The sequence below is a fragment of the Dromiciops gliroides genome, chromosome 3, assembly GCF_019393635.1.
Source record: "Dromiciops gliroides isolate mDroGli1 chromosome 3, mDroGli1.pri, whole genome shotgun sequence".
Taxonomy (NCBI): domain Eukaryota; kingdom Metazoa; phylum Chordata; class Mammalia; order Microbiotheria; family Microbiotheriidae; genus Dromiciops; species Dromiciops gliroides.
Window position 1 is genome coordinate 96235712 of NC_057863.1, and position 14131 is coordinate 96249842.

Genomic DNA, 14131 nt, shown 5'->3' on the forward strand with positions numbered 1-14131 from the left:
TCTGCCTCTGTCTTAAGAATCCCCCATTTGGAAGCTGTTGCTAGAGTGACTAAATAGTTTTATTTCCCTTTTACCCTCTTTTTGCTTTACCATTTCTATTGCCTTATTTTTCATACTGAGAGTCTGTAAGAGCTGAGAAAGCCGGCTTCCTTTGTGATTTTCAAAGATTGAGTTGCTTTGGTCTCTAGGGTAGAGAATATTTTTGTACTAGCCTTTCTTTGCAAAATAATATGTTTGATTGTCTTGAGAAAACAATACACATTTTCTAACCTTCTTGGGAATATCATTATTTCTCAGAAAAGGAAGTGAAATAATGAAAGTGTGTGTAGCAAGTCAAACTGGAGACACTAAAGAAGGAAAAGCAGGAGATTCAAAATCAAGGTCAGTCCCCTCCTTTGTTGGATTGCAGCAGGCGTTTAGTGGTAATAAAACCTTTTTTCTGTAGAATACATTTTATATTAAAACTGCAGCAATTTAAATGAGGGATTTTATGCCTGCGCGGTCTTTATTGAGCATGAAGGATCCAAAAAATCCTTTTGGGGTTCTTAGAAAATTCTTGAAATTTGAAAAATGGCTGTGTATGAATCCAGGGCCCTTGCCAGAGAATAAGAAGACACATTGGCTAGAGCTGCTTCAGTGCTGGCAGGTGCAGGGCAGGCTTGCTCAAACAGCAACTTGGTCATGTCATTTAACCTCGGACCCCATGTTATTCTAGTCCTCTGGGTCTCTTGAATAAACACTAAATCTTGCCTGATTGTGTGGCAGTTTTACGATGTGGGTTCATGCCTATTTTCAGAGTAGCCTGAAAGACCCTTTAATTGGTGACTCCAACTGGCTCCTAAAAGACTAGTAGTCTGCTCTGTCCCTATCACTGTGTTCTATGATATTTTCCCCCTTTTTATGATGTATATGGGTGGACTAAGGACAAACTTTGGTCAGTCAATCCCTTGGAAAATACTAGAGGAAAAAAAAGATGGCACAGAATAGTACTGTTTTTATAGATCACTTTGGCATGGATTGATGATTGTGCCTCAGATTTATTGGCCCATATGTTCTTTTGGCCTAGGCACTCAAACATCCTAACTTGCCATGAAACCTCCTCCCCCTTCCTCTAATCCTCTGCTGGAACTGATGTGTCTGAGAACTCGAACTCTAGAAGGCCTTGCTTTTCTGTCCTGTTGTCTTAAATGGGAAAATGGAGTCATGTAGCAGGTTGGTGAAAATGTTGCTATTTAGACAAAGAGAAGCTATTTAAAAGGGATCTAGTAAGATTTGGAGACATGTTGAAATTAATGTACCAAGAGGAAACTACTACTTCAATCAATAAATCTTTTTTATTTTTTATTATTTTAAATGATTTTTATTATTTTTCAATCAATCAATCATTAAATATTTATTAATCACCTACTATGTGCCAGGCACTGTGCAAAGTGCTGGCTTCATTTAGCAGTTACAATCCTCTCCTCCCTCACTAGGCCCTATGGCTAAGTAAATAATTTGACTTACTACGTATAGTCTGAATGAATTTAGATTTGGGTGTTTGAACTTAATGTCGTGGAAATACTAGATGGTAAAGCTGAAGAATGAAGTATACAATTTAGGAATAGTAATAATTTAAGTTCCCCAAAGAAAATTCTTTGTCCAATATAGGACCAGTGGAAGGAATGCTTTATTTGGGTTCAGACAACTTGGATTCAAATTCTAGCTCTGTGTGACCTTAAACAAATCATTTAATCTGCCTAGGCCTCAGTTTCCTCTTTTGTAAAATGGGGAGTTGGACTAGATGGCTTCCAGGTCTCTTCCGGTTCTAAATGTTCAATCCCAGGAAAATGATTGATTGGAGAGGTGATTGAATAATGGTGACCATCTTCCCTACAGGAGGTGATATTGCAAAATCTATAAATATTTGATTTTTTTAGTTAAGAATCCACATTTATTTTAGAGCACTAGGGGAACAGAAATAGTTGCATTTTTCTTCCCAGGTAGTTAACAGTGCCTTCCTCTATGTCCTCTTCAATCGAGTTTCTGTAACACATCGACCTGAAGCAGCTATTTGTATCTATGGCTACTGCTTTCACCATGGATTTCCGCTCCCTGCCAATCTTTAAGGCTGCCTAGCTAGAGCACATTAACTTAAATGACTATTCCCCCCCATAACGTTATGTAGATCTTAGTCTTTTCTGTATCTTTTTATGACAATGGTAGCATATGGCCCATTGTTACTATCAGATTTAAGTAAGAAGGATGAATTGGTAGTTGAAAGGATGCCATTACTTCTGGCTCAGCGTCTGCTCTGAGTTCTGAAGCTGGAGGTTTTTGTAGTTTTATTTTATTTTTTAAGTTAAAAACTTTGAGATAGTTGGTGATCTTTTATTTGGTCAACATTTTCTGATTTTTATGTCCAGGCTGCACAGACTAATTAATGTTCGCTTTGGACTCCTAGAACATAGGTTTAGAAGAGCTTTCTCTGTGGTAAGGATAAGGGGACAGATGTTGCTAGCTAACCTAATGCTGATGGCATTAGATGGGAAAGGAGAGCTACAAAACATCCCCAGATGCCAAAGACAGGGACCTTGTGCTCTTGAGGTATGTACCCGTGAAAATTTGGGGGAGAACCTGGGAAAAAAGAGGAAGCAGTTGAATTGAAAATAACTCAAAGAATCAAAGAATCAAATTTCAAGACACAGAGGATGTTTGCCTTAGCAGATGCAAAAGCTTTTATTTTTTTTTTAAATTACTTCATGTTCCTTGGGAACAGAATAATGAAATATAATTTTACCAAATACACAGATACACACAGGGAAGGAGAAATGCTGAAGCAGGAACATGTCGGTATGTTTTATAATTCTGGATTTGTTTTTCAGGCTTTGAATTAATTAGCCACCATGTTGAATTCTAAATGTGATAATTAGGCAAATTAATGCTGCAGTGAAGTTATTAATGAGGCAAAATATGCTAATATGCTTTTGATAAAGAGCTCTTCTCCTGCCTCACCAAGAAACTGGCAAACATCTTTTATTTGGGGCCAGACAGCTTATCTCAAGTGATTTACTAAAAAGGTTCTCTGCCGTATGCTTCGAACAAATGTTGTAAATAGGGGTTAATGTCTAAATTTTTGATATGTATAAAACCTTGCCATGGTGAAGCAATGACAATGAGGCTATGAGCATGGCTAGGGTAGCTGCAGCACCAAGGAAGGCCAAGGACTCTTTGGTGACCTTTATTTCCAATATAATAATAATGGTAAAATACTGCAGAGTAATATTGTTCCTCTTGAAATGATCACTGATTTTTAAAATGATGCCCAGAACAGAGCGCCGACCTGGCCCACATGTGCCTTTCTTTTCAGCAGACTTAGTGTCTCTTATGGTTTTCAGATGCTCAAAACTCTAGCCCAGAATCATTAGGGAGTCTATTTAGTGGTTTGAAAGTAACATGGCAGAATTCCTCTTTCCGATCTTAACTCTGCCTTTTCAGCCCTGTTATGTATTTTGGAACACTCCTTGATGCCAAAGGAGAGACGTTGTACATCCTGGGATATTAAAGAGGAGATTTATGGTGATGAAAGAACGTTCCCTATGAACATAGCCATTTTCTCTCTCTCTCTTTTTTTTTTTGTTGCTATTGAATACTCCGCAAGAGCAAAGATTAAAGAGTTTTGAGCAGTCTGGGTCTGAATGTTTCCAAGTGTGCTGGAACACCTTGAACGCCTTTCCCTTCCCATCAAGGGTCAATTAGAATGCTTACCTTGGGGTGGGCCAGTAGATTCTGCCCATGGTCTAGGATTTCAGATGATGATAATAGGTTAACATTTAATAAATTTTAAACTGATCCAGAGATTGACAATGAGCCAGTGGTAAACCTACAAAAGGGAAGATATCATCAGGTCTTGCTCAGGGGAGGAGACTTTGACCTTTAAATGAGCAGAGTCCTGTGGCTGGTGCTCTTATTTGAATGTTTTTCTGCCTATGTAATGGAATTTGGGAAGGGTAGTTTCTAGGGTTAATCTTTCATTCTTATCCCCATGAAACAGAATTTTCATTCATTGGAAATCAATTAATAGAATGATTTTTTTCTTGGGCATGGTTATAGTTAGGAGGGCAGTTGTAATGTCAGTTGAATAATTCTCCAGAAGGGATAGCTGTGATATGTAAGCTTGGCTGTCTGAGGGAATTCAGCAGTCAGACAGGGACTATTTAATTTTTCTTGTATCCCCAGTGCCTAGCACAGTTTATTGCTCCTAGTAGGTGCTTAATGGATGCTTGCTGATTGATGACTTAAGAAAGATTGTTGCCGTACTCCTAAGTCAAAGAGGAGAACCAAGTTTAAATGTGCAAACTCTGGGCTAGATGCTATATCATAAGCATATACTACAGGTGGTTAATTTCTATAGTGTCATGACCATACACACTTCACATTTATGAATGCACAAAACTTCTGGTTTTCATATTAACCATAAACATCTGGGCATATTACTGTTAAATTGCTCTAGCTGTGGTTGCCCTAACTGACCTCCTCATCTGGTCACCATCTTCTTCTATCATCCTTTTATATCTTGTCCCCTGAGACCTTATGTTGTGATAGTCTGGAAAGATTGATGAGTTTAGAGTGAGGGGAGATGAGTTTGGATCCTGGTTCTGTGATTTAAAATCTATTCCTTTCACGTTTCTTCTGTCTTCTAGTATTCACTGAAACCTAGCTTTCTCTCAAAGATTCCATATCTCTTTTTTTTCCCCACCAGCAAAGATTCCATATTTCTTGGAGAGACTCCTTAACTCACACTCTCTGGCATATAGGGTGAATAGGAGAAGCTGGTATTCTCTTTTTACTCCACAGATACTTCCAGACCCTCCCTCTGCCACTTTCTTAGAAATTATCTCTCCTTTAAAGTTCTCTTGGTCCCATACAGATCTTTGTTGACAGATTCTTTTGTTGTTGTTGTTGTTGTTGTTGTTGACATAATCTAAGGCATCTAGGTCACCTCTCTCCTCCACATAGTTTCAGTCCTGGCCCGGAGTCATCTCCACTCCAGTCTCTAACCCACTGTCCATGTAGAATAATTCTCTGTCCTCAACCTATTCACCTCCTGTGACCTTGGTGTCCTATCTATCTGTACCACACAGAATGGCAATGCCTTAGACTGCTCCACCTTGAATCCTTCAAATTCTCTAGTCACAGCTCAGCTGATTATGATGTAAATGTCAGAATTCTTAGTAATGGCTCTTTGTTTTTAACACATTTTTTTTTTGTATTCAGAAATATGTCAGGAAAAACTTAGAATTTCATACAAACATAACAATTCAGGTAAATAAGATGCCAATTGAGATATTGCTAAACCTTTAAACTGGGCATTTGTATTTCTTTCCTTAGGGCAACTAGGTTGCACAGTAGATAGGGCACCTGGCCTGGAGTCAGGAAGACCTGAGTTCAAATCTGACCTCAGACACATACTAGCTGTGTGACCCTAGGGAAGTCACTTAACCTTGTTTGCCTCAGTTTTCTCACCTGTAAAATGAGCTGGAGAAGGAACTCCAGTATCTTTGTCAAGAAAACCCCCAAAAGGGGTCATGAAGAGTCACACATGGCTGAAATGATTCAACAACAACAAAATGCTCTCACTGAAAATTTACCATTTGGTTCTGAGTTTGAGATGGCTCTAGCAGGCACTTGATATATCCAACTTCTCACCCACAGAGCCTTTGGCTTTCTTCTGAAGATGCTCACATCACTTGGTACTCATCTCAGTATTAGAGGCTCTTTTTCTCATTCCATCCTCAATTTCCTTGGTCCCCATCTCACAGGATTGGGAAGTAGTGTCAATGCACAACCTTGTTTTTCTCCTGCCACTTTCACTCTTGTTCTGCCTCCATTACTCAACAGTGTCTCCTCCTTTGAAATTCAAGCCAGGTGACTATATTACCCCTTCTCAGTCCTTTTTGATGTCATCTACCAACCTCAAGGACACTCTTCTACCTTTTTCAGTGACTTTAGTACTTGGCTTTTGACAACATAAAATGCACATATCCTCCTGGGGTGGGGTCTCTTCCGGGAGGCCTTCAAGATTTTTCCATTTCATGGGGACTAGTATAGCCCTTGAGCTGTCTCTGGTAAAGGGATAATAATCACTTAATTTCCCACAATGTGGTGATGAGAAAACATCTCCTGGAGGGCTTCGAAAGAGGACTTTGATGGGAGAGAAGATGCTTCAAGGCATAAGGTTTAAAAAGTGGCACTGAGAGTCCTGAGCTGGGGGGTGGGGGGAACGCGTGAGGCAGAAGGACAGGTGGATGAGAGCTGTAATCAGGCCAGAGAGTGAAATAGCCCGGGTTCGCGCTGATAGTCACAGTATCCCAAATCCCAGCATCCTGCCTGAATAATGATGGTGACTATAGAGCTAAGATGGGAGGTGCTCTCCAGCCTGCCTGGGTTACTCCAGGGAAAGGTTCCAAGAAGCAGATGGTATTGGGTTCACCATACTTACACTATGACTTTCAAAGTGACAGTCTCTTCCCACTATGCTGAGGCATCAGAGGAATTGAAGGGGAATTATATTATATTATACCCTGGAGGTGTAAGAGATTTGCATTCCTTTGTATATGGATGCAGAGTACATTTTATTATTTAATTATCTTCCTTTAAATTTACATTCTTTTTCATTTTAATTAAATGTTTTGCTTATGGTTTTATTTATAATAACTGACATATTTATATTACTTTAAAGTTTGCCGAACACTTTACATACATTATCTTGTTTGTGTTAATGAGATAAGAAGAACCCCGTGTGGCAGGTATTACAGGCATTTGCATCTTAATTTTACAGATGAGGAAACTGAGGTGAAGAGAGGTGAGGCCACCAGCATGACACACTACCTTTTATGTGTCTGTGGTATTCCTAATAATAAGATATCTCATTGGGTGGGGACTTAGGGCATAGGTTATCACATCTAATACAGCCCCTACTTAAAATGGGAATAACTAAGGTGTGTGTGTGTAGGGGGGCAAGAGGATGAGATACACCTTTCTCTCAATATATGCCCATCTCCCTTCCCTTTCAGATTATACACTTTCTTGAAAATCTTAATTTCTTACATGACTTAGGTCATGCATAAAGGATTGTTGCAGCTTACCTGTACCCACTATATATCTCTCTAGTGCCCTTTGGGGGACATGTAACTTTTATTCTTTAATGTGTTCCAAGATATTCAACACTTGGAGAATATTTGTGTTAAAAAGAGGTCTTTGTGTATGTGATTGGGAACAGTTTGGGGTCATTAAAAGCGCTGGACAATTTTTTATCCTCCTTCAATTTTATGGCAATTTACTGTTCATATACACTGCTTGACCCAGATATATTTACTGATGGAATAACCTAATAGACGGCCTTCAAAATGCATATCATGGTCCAGACAACAAGCAGTTTTCATCCATTTAGTTGTTGTGTACGGATGGCTAGACCAATTTCTTTCAAGTGTTCATAGATTTCAATGAGGAGGATCTGTTTTGTTCTAGGAATTGATGCAATCCACATTCTATTAATGGAGGTTTCCAGAGGATTGTGCTACGCATAGGAAATACCTTTTCAATTAGAACTCTGGGCAGTGCATCCTCTCTTGCATGAAAATATTAAACGTATTTGATTCTCTTGACATTAATAATCAGAGGGTTGTTCAGTTTAATTCAACAAGTACTTGTAAATTGATTACTTTGTGCTAATCACTGTGCTAGGTACCGGGGACCTAACAAAACAGTCTCAGACTGCATGGAGTTTATATTCTATTAAAAATAATTATATTTTATTACATTCTATTGTTGAATAAAGTTTTATCTATGTCCTTTATCAGTGCATCTTGTATGATCTTGCATTGTTGTAGCAAAGGCTACATTTTGCTCTACTGAGACAAATGTGTATGTGCAGTGTGTTTGTGTTTGTAATCAACAAACAATGGGATTTTGAACTCTGCATTTTTTTAGTCAATAGTAAGACTCTAAACATGTGGCTTCTAGTGGAAAATAATTTGTGGAAACCTCCCTGTTCCCTTCTCAGTTTCATCAAGGATACCCTTGATACCTGTAATAAATTATTCTCATAAAGATTTTTCAGAGATGAGAAAGTAGGGATATGAGTCAGTTCATCTATTCTCAGTCTCCCTTTACCAGTATTAATATAGTTCGTGTTTTTTCCTTCCCTGAGATATATTATAAAACAACCACTCAATACATTTATGATTGTGTAGTCTGGCCCTATCAGTCTTTCCAACCTCATTTTCCTCAATGCCTTTTCTATTTTCTTCTTTTAAATATTGAGGATGGAGATGTTGGGTACAAATGTTGTGGTTTTGCTCACACGATGAAAATAGGTTGTCATGGACAAACCCATTCCATTTTGCATCTATTTGTTGTCATGCTGACAGTTTCATTTATGCATACACTTGCGATGGTGTAGCTTTGTTTGATTTCCCTCCAAGTATTTTGCAGATGTTTTCACCTCAACTGCTTTTTGCACTTCTATGAGATCATACTGCTCACAGTCTTTGGTCATCTTCCTCTATAATGTTTTGCAAATACATTTATTTGTATTCTAAACTGGTATTTTTTCTAGTTGATATCTCTGTTTGATAAAGAGGTCAAGTATTTGGTGATTAAAATACTTTCTGGCCTTTTTTGACTCCTTTTTTGTGGCAACTGCTTTATATCAGTTACATTTTTGCAGGAAATGGTGATAATTAAGGTCAGTATCTTTGCCTTTTTCTATTTCTCATTTTTTTTGATTGAATAGGTCAGGTTGAAGCTGTTGAAATGGCATGGATATCTTCTCATCTTTAGGCTTTTTTCTAGTCTGATCATAATTTTAACCTTTGCTCAATTTCCTGTACATAGATAACTGATTCTAAAATTACTTCCATACCAGGCATCAGTCACTTCCTGTCTGTTAAAATATAAATTCATATATTTTTATTTTCATGTGACTTTAATGTTCCTCAGTACTAGCTATTTCCTCTTCCTCCTCCTCCCCATCCTCCCCCTTCTCCTCCTCTTCTTTCTGCTCCTCTTCCTCCTGCTCCTGTTCCTCTTCCTCTTGTTTCTCCTCCTCCACCACCACCTTTTCTTCCATAAGATTGATTTATTTTTGTGCATCAGGATGCATTTTTAAAAACTGAATTAAAATTTATACATTTTGTTTGGATCCAACAGACTTCCCAATAGATTTACATAGAAGCACTTCTTCTTCCCCCCCTCCCCCAACAGTTAGTTTAATGACTGTTAACAGAAAGGAGGGATATATTATTTAACCATGTCAGTATGTTATAAGTATTGGTTATCATATTTGAGTAGAGGTTTTTTCAGCCTTTATATTATATATTGAATTCACTAACATTGTTTTGTCACTGCATATTTCTGTTTGGGTTCCACTTTCTTCACTTTATCACACTTCACGAGAATCTTGTTATGTTTCTCTGAATCTGCATATTTGCCATTCCTTATGGTACAGTACGATTCAACTACATTGATATGCCATAATTTATTCAGCCATTCTCCAATCCTTTGGCACATACTTTGTTTCCAGCTTTATTGTTTCAAGTAATACCTTTACCATAAATACATATGGGTCTTTTCTTACCATCAATAACTTCCCTGAGTTCTCGGTAGTAGAATCTCTGGGTCAAAGTGTATGAACAACTTCGTAACTCTTCTTGCATAATTCCAATTTTTTTTTCCCAGAACAGTTAAACCAATTCACAGCTCCACCATCAGTGAATTTGTGCATTTATTTTCCTGAAGCCTGTCCAGTAATGAGTTTTCTTATCCTTTACCATCTTTGCTAGGTTTATGGGTATGATAGAATGCTTCAAAGTTGTTTAAAATTTCCTTTATCTGATTACTAGTGGTTCTGCACCTGTTTTAAGGTGGCTAATTTATTTTTTATACTTCCTTTGAAAATTCTTTTTAGATCCTTTGATCACTTGTTAGTCCATGTCAAAGTCTTCATCCTTTTTGACTTCTGCATCTGTTGATATCATAGATCAACTTTTCCTCCTTAATACTCTCTCTTTCAGTGGCTTTCATAGTGCTTCCCAGTTGTACTACTTCATGTATGATATCTCTTTATCAATATTCTTTGTTCTATCATTATCCATGTTTCTCCTCTAATTGTGGATGTGCCTCAAAGCTCTATCCTGGCCCACATATCTCTTCTCTCTTGATGATCGATCTTGTCACCTCTCATGAGTTCTAGTATCATGCCTAGGCAGATGATGCCCAAATCTATATATTCAGTATTCGTCTCTCTTCTGAGCTCTACCTAGTTCTGCATTATTAACTGCTTGCTGGAAATCAGCTCAATATACTATGAGCATCTTGAACTCATTATGTTCAAAATAGAGCTAATTATCTTTCCCCCTAAACCTGCCCCACTTCCAGACTTCCTTGTTTCTGTTGAAGTCACTATTATCCTTCCTGTCACCCAGTTTTGTAATGTCAGAGTCATTATTGATTCTGACAGTCAACCCTCCCCCCAGTTTCCAAATATAATTAGTTGCCAAGTCTTCTTGATCCTATATCCATAACATCTATCATGTATGTTCTCAGGACTTTATCACCTCTTACCTGAATTAATACAATTGATCTGTCTTTTTCTAGTCTTTCTCCTCTCTAACTTAACTTATGGACAACTCCCAAGATACATCTGACTATGTCAGTCCTCTAGTCAATAATTTTTAATGATTCCCTTTTGCTTCTAGAATATAAATTCCTTGGCTTGGCATTTAAAGTCCTTCACAGTCTGGCTCCAGCCTATCTTTCTGGACTTATTTCTCACTATTTCCATTCATATGCTCCAGAAAAATTAGCCTATTTACTATTTTTCTAGCTCAGGCAGTATTGTATCTCATGCCTTTATACTTTCCACAGTATACATTTACATTTCCAGTGCCTGGAATGCATTCTCACCTCACTCATACACTCAAGAGTCATTGAAGCCTAAACTCAGATGATGTCTTCTATGAGAAATCTTTCCTTATCCCCTTATTTGTTAGTGATCTCTAGCTTCAGATTATCCTATATTTATTTATTCTTATATGTGGAAGAGATTACTCAGAAACCTCACACATCTATTTCAACAATTCTTCCCCCTAAAATTGGTAGGCATTGGATAATGGTGAATGCCAAATATCACCATAAAGGATAAACTTTATTATATTTAAACTGATAGGAAAAGATGATGTGGGAATTATCCCTGAATCATTTATCTGTGTTCAGTCAGAGCTGAGATAAAAAATAGAAAAAATAAGAATAATAATAATGAGAAAAAGACATGTTGTGCAATTGAAATTACTTAGCCCTGGATTATTTTCACAAGTAATTAAAAATAAAAAGTGGGAAATGGACAACAGAAATGACAATGACACTGACTATACCAATTTCACCCAGAAATGTAACCAACGTAAGTTAATTACCACAAGGAGACCAAAAGAATCAAGAATCTTAGCAAACATCTGACTTACTTGCCAAAGGAAGAGAGATGGTTGCCAATGGCAACCCTGAATTAGAATACAAACTAATTTGTAAATCTTAAAAAGGATGATAGATGATTATGAGCAGTACTGTCTTATTATATAGCATAGAGAAGCTGTGGAAAGTAAAACTAATTTAAAGAAAACTTGGCAATGTAGCTAACTAATCAAAGCCATCCCAAGGGAAACATTCCAAGATGAAAATGGAAGGATTACAAATAGAAGAAAAACAAGAAAAAAGATTTTCAAAAACCACTTTAACAAACTGTTTTCACCATCAAGGATTGCAGAACCACCACATTTGGCCTATAAAAATCTCAGTCCCATATGTGCTTATAGAAGAAGTAGAAATGGTAGTAAAAAGAACAAAAAGAGGAAAAACAGCTAGGTTGGACCAAGCATATATAGAGGAAATCCATGATGGAAGTGACAGTTATAAAAGCATAGAGGTATAACTATATAAGGTATCTAATAGCTGATAATAGATATCATTCATATAGTACTTACTATGTGCCAGGCAGTGGATTAAGTGTTTTACAAATTTTATCTCATCGATCCTCACAATAACCCTGGGAAGTAGGCACTATTATTAGCATCTCTGAATTACAAATGAGGAAATTGAGGTAAACTGAAGTTAAGTGACTTGCCCAGGATTCCACAGCTACTAAGTATCTGAGGCCAGATTTGAATTTAGGTTTTCCTGACTCCAGGTTTGGTGTTCAATCCATTGTGCCACCTAGATATTAAAGACATGAAAAAACACACCACAAAACCTCATACTTGATTCTCACTGAAAAAAAGATAACTGAGAGAACATCTGTAACCACTTATTTATATGCTTACTCTCCCATCTATAGAGAAATTTTGTGAGTCATATACATACAAATAAAGGGCATTCTCAATGAGGGTATTAGTTGGAAACAAGCAAGCTTTTGCAAGTGGTAGTCAACAATGGACTGCACCTTTGTCGTTTCACAATTAGTTGAAAGATGTGGAGAATGCAAGGTCCTATGGTACTTACGTTTGTTCATTATAAAAAAAAAAACTGGGCTCAGTAGAGCAAAATTCTACCTAACAGATCATTAAAGAATTCTTAGAAAATATAACAGCAGAAATAACCCTATTCAATGACCCTCTTATTATCATAAGCATTGGCTGAGGCATAAAAGGAAGAAAGCTGTGATGGGACAGATCCAGCACACAGTCCTTGTTGATTGTTATGTCCTCTAAGATGTTCTATTTTGCACATGTCACACCCCCAAAGATTTCAAGGCCTTCTTGGAAGAGATCTATGATCTCTCAAAGGAGTTTAGCCTATCCATCCACACAGGAAAGACCAAGGAAATGAAGAATATCTGTTGTCCAGATTTCAATATGTATATGGATGGACATAGAACTTGTTCTATAATATGCATATATAGAACAGGCAATGCAGATGGACAATAAGGAGGATGAGAGTGGGTATTACTTGCAAGAAATCACAAGATTCTGATTCCAAACTTCCCATGAAAGCAAAGGCTCATTTCTTCAATACTCTCTAACTGTGCTGCTATATGGCAGTGAGACAAAAGTGAGTCTCCTGTGGAAGGGAATGGAAAGTGAAGGCAAAACCAAAGACAAGTCCCTAGTCTCAAGGAACTCACAATCTGGCTTGGTCAGACCATTCAGACTTCATCCATACTTCCTTGGGATACCTTTAAGAGCCTAGGAACTCAATGAGTCATCAGAGTAAAACTTCACTGAACATTAGAGTAATAGAACCAAGTGAAGCCCATTATAAACATGGAACCAGAGAGGCAAGAACCAAAGAGGAAGAATTTGATTATTATAGTAAGAGAGGATTGATGCTTTTAGGAAGGGTTTAGATAGAGGATAGAGAGAAAGAAGGACACTTTGGGGATGTTGAGATGGAAAAAAAAAGCAATATGGATTTTTTAGGTTTGCCATGGGGAAGGAAGTAGGGAATAAAAATCACATTAAGGTACTGACTTTGTTATATAGAAGAGAAGAGGATTTAATATAGAAAAGAAGGAATTTATTTCTAGATGTGATGATGATTAAGCATTGAATATACATTGTTTAAGTTGCAACCATTAGAAAGCACTCCTAGGTCCTTGTTAGGAAGGGAACCGTCAGTTGACTGGAACATTGCTCCTTGTGGAAGGGAAAATGGGGACTATGGGATTCAGTGACTACATATAAATGGCTGTGTTTAGAGCAAAATTCTCCCTTTAGCTCCCATCTGTTCCTTAAAGGATTATTTATTCAAGAGTTTGAAACAGCACTTTTCTTGCATCTTGACAGGACAGTACTGTGGAAGTGTCATGAGTTTCTCCAGACACAGACCTTGATACGTTGAGGACTGAGAGCAAGGTATCCAGGAAACCATTGGTCTACTGAGCAAGTGAAAAATAAATCAACTTTATATATAAAGCATACATTGAATGGGAATTTTATATCTCTTTAATAATAAAAACATCTTTCATTGTATAAATGTTTTGGGTTTTCTTCTTAGTGCCTAAGTCCTTTCATGGTAAGTTGGGAACTGAGGGAAATGCACTATTTCTTTCAGACTTTTACACACACACACACACACACACACACACACACACACACACACA